This window comes from Pteropus alecto, unplaced genomic scaffold, assembly GCF_000325575.1.
Source record: "Pteropus alecto unplaced genomic scaffold, ASM32557v1 scaffold304, whole genome shotgun sequence".
NCBI classification, from domain to species: domain Eukaryota; kingdom Metazoa; phylum Chordata; class Mammalia; order Chiroptera; family Pteropodidae; genus Pteropus; species Pteropus alecto.
This window is the reverse complement of record NW_006435869.1, coordinates 498203-501471: the sequence shown is the minus strand read 5'-3', so window position 1 is coordinate 501471 and position 3269 is coordinate 498203. Positions and strand designations below refer to the sequence as shown.

General features: G+C 34.5%; 1 protein-coding gene across 1 annotated transcript in view; it reads right to left on the bottom strand.

Annotated features, from left to right (window-relative positions):
• LOC102898838 (zinc finger protein 709) overlaps positions 1-3269 on the bottom strand; it is a 36278-nt gene that overhangs the window by 10057 nt on the left and 22952 nt on the right. The gene's annotated exons all lie outside the window — the stretch shown is intronic.

Here is a 3269-nt window from a genome sequence, read left to right as displayed (position 1 = left end):
GAAAGTCACCCTCAGTTTGCAGCATATCCTCTTTCAGGTGCCTCCAAGCCCAGCACTGGAAGCTGCGAACTCCACATCACTTTGTACCTCCTACAAGTTGGCCCCAAGCAGCAACTGACCTTGGCCTGCACTAGAACCCCTCCCAAGAGGCCCCAGAACCAACATACCTGGTAGCTGGCCTCACACCACACTAGAACACCACCCAATTAGCTTCACAAACACACCCAAGAGGTGAACTTGGCAAGCACGAGAGCACTGCTACAGCAAATCCCACTCCATGGGGTCTGTCCCCATACAACATCTGCTGTAATCACAGCCAGACCTCACAGCCAGTCAGCCTGAAGATCAGTCCTACACACTGATATGCCAATACCAATCAAGGCTCAACTACAATAGAAGGGCACAAACGACCTATACAAAGGACACCCCTGGAGTACCTAATTTATAGAAACAAACACAGGAAGGCAGCCAAGATGAGGAGACAGAGAAATATGTTCCAAATGATAGACTAGGGCAAAATTCTAGAAAAATAACTAAATAAAATGAAGGCAAGCAATCTACCTGATACAGAGTTCAAAACAGTGGTTATAAGAATGGTCAATGAATTTAGATAAACTCAGTGAGAACATACACATAGAGGTAGAAACCATAAAAAAGAACAAATCTGAAATGAAGAATAAATAATTGAAATGAAGAATACATTAGATGGAATTACCAGCAGATTAGTTGAAGCAGAGGATTGAATCAGCAATTTGGAAGACAAGGTAGCACTCAACTGGAACAGTAAAATGAAAAAAGAATTAAAAAAAAAATAAGGATAGTTGAAGTGACGTCTTTCTGGGACAACATCAAGCATACCAACATTCGTGTCACAGGGGTACCAGAAAGAGAGGAATAGAAACCTCTTTGAAGAAATGACTGAAAACTTCTCTAACATAGTGAAGGAAATAGATATACAAACAAGTCCAAGAAGCCCAGAGTACCAAACAAGATGAAGCCAAAGAAGCCCACACCAAGACACATCATAATTAAAATGCCAAAGGTTAAAGACAAAAAGAGAATTTTAAAAGAAGGAAGAGAAAAAACAGTTTGTTACATACAAGGGAGACTGTCAGCTGATTTCTCAACAGAACCTTTGCAGGCCAAAAGGGATTGGCATGAAATATTCAAAGTGATGAAAACCAAGGACCTACAACCAAGATTATTTTACTCAGCAAAGCTACCATTTAAAATAAAAGAACAGATTAAGAGCTTCCCAGACAAGAAAAAACTAAAGGAATTCATGATCACCAAAACAGCATTACAGAAAATGTCAGAGGAACTTTTTAAGAGAAAGAAAAAAAAGATTAAAAATATGAATAATAAAATTGCAATTACTACATATCTATTAAGCTAAAGGAGTTCATCACCACCAAACCACTATTATTAGAAATTTTAAAGGGAATTCCTTAAGAAAAGGGAGGAAATATAAATATAAATAATAAAATAACAATACATATGTACCTATCAGTACCACTTTATATGTAAATGGATTAAATGCTCCAATCAAAAGAAACAGGATGGCTGAATGGATAAGAAAACAAGACATATATATGGTGCCTACAAGAGACTCACTTCAGATTGAAAGACACACACAGACTGAAAGTAAAGGGAAAAAGATATTTTATGCAAATGGAAAGTGAAAACAACAACAACAACAGAAACACCTGGGATAGAGATATTTATCAGACAAAATAGACATTAAATACAAAGTGTAAGAGATAAAGAACACGACATAATGATAATGGATCAGTACAAGAGGATATAACCTTTGTAAACATTTATGCATCCATTACAGGAGCACCTGTATATAAATATATAAAGCAAATATATAAATATATAAAGCAAATATATAAATATATAAAGGAAATACTGATGTACATAAAGAGAATGACAGTATTACAGTTATATAGTAGGAGACATTAACACTCTATTGACAGCAATAGATAGATCATATAGACAGAAAATTAACAAGGAAACAGTAGCCTTAAATGACACATTGAACTAGACGGATTTAATTGTTATTTCACCCCAAGCAACAGAATATCCATTCTTTTCAAGCACACGTGAAACATTTTCCAGGAAAACTGCACGTTAGGCAACAAAACAAGTCTCAATAAATTTGAGACATTAAAATCATATTTAGCATGTTCTGTGATAATAATGGTATGAGTAGAAATCAATTACCTGAAGAAAACTAAAAAATAGACAAACACGTGGAGGCTAAATAACATGCTACTAAACAATAAATGGGTCACCAACAAGATAAAGAAAGAAATCAAAAGATACCTTAAGACAAATGACAATGAAAACACGATGACCCAAAACCTATGGGACACAGTCAAAGCAGTTCTATAAGGAAAATTCATAGCAATACAGGCCTACCTCAAAAAACAAGCAAAATCTTAAATAAACAATCGAACCCTATACCTAAAGGAACTAGAAAAAGCATACAAAACCCAAAGTGAGTAGAAAGAAGGAAATAATAAAGATTGCAGTGGAAAGAAATGAAAGAGTCTAAAAAAAAAAAAATACAAAAGACCAGTGAAACCAAGGGCTGGTCCTTTGAAAAAAAAAAAAGTTGATAAACCTTTAGCCAGATTCATCAAGAAAAAGAGAAGACCCAAATAAATACAATCAGTGACAACTAACACCACAAAACTACAAAGGTTTATAAGAAAGTAATACAAACAATTACATGCAGGAATTAAGACGAGCAGGAAAAATGGATAAACTAGGAACATAGACTTAATAATAATAACAACAACATAGAAAATCTGAACAGACTTGGTAACTACTAACAAAATTTTATCAGTAATCAAAAAACTAACAAACAAAAGCCCTGGACCAGATGGCTTCGCAGGTGAATTTTACCAAACATTCAAAGAACAACTAATACCTAATATTCTCAAACTATTCCAAAAACTTAATGAGGAGGGTCAGCTCCTATACACATTTTACGAGGCCAGTATTACCAAAACCAGAGAAAGATATTACAAAATAAAATAAAATTCAAGGCCAATATCCCTGATGAACACAGATGCAAAAATTCTCAGCAAAATATTAGCAAACTGAATTCAACAACTGATTTAAACCGAATTAGAAAGATGATACGCCATGACCAAGTGAGATTTATTACTTGCATGCAAGGTTGATTCAATATCCACAAATTGATTAAAGTTATACACCACATACAATGAAGAATAAAAGTCATGATCATATCAATAGAT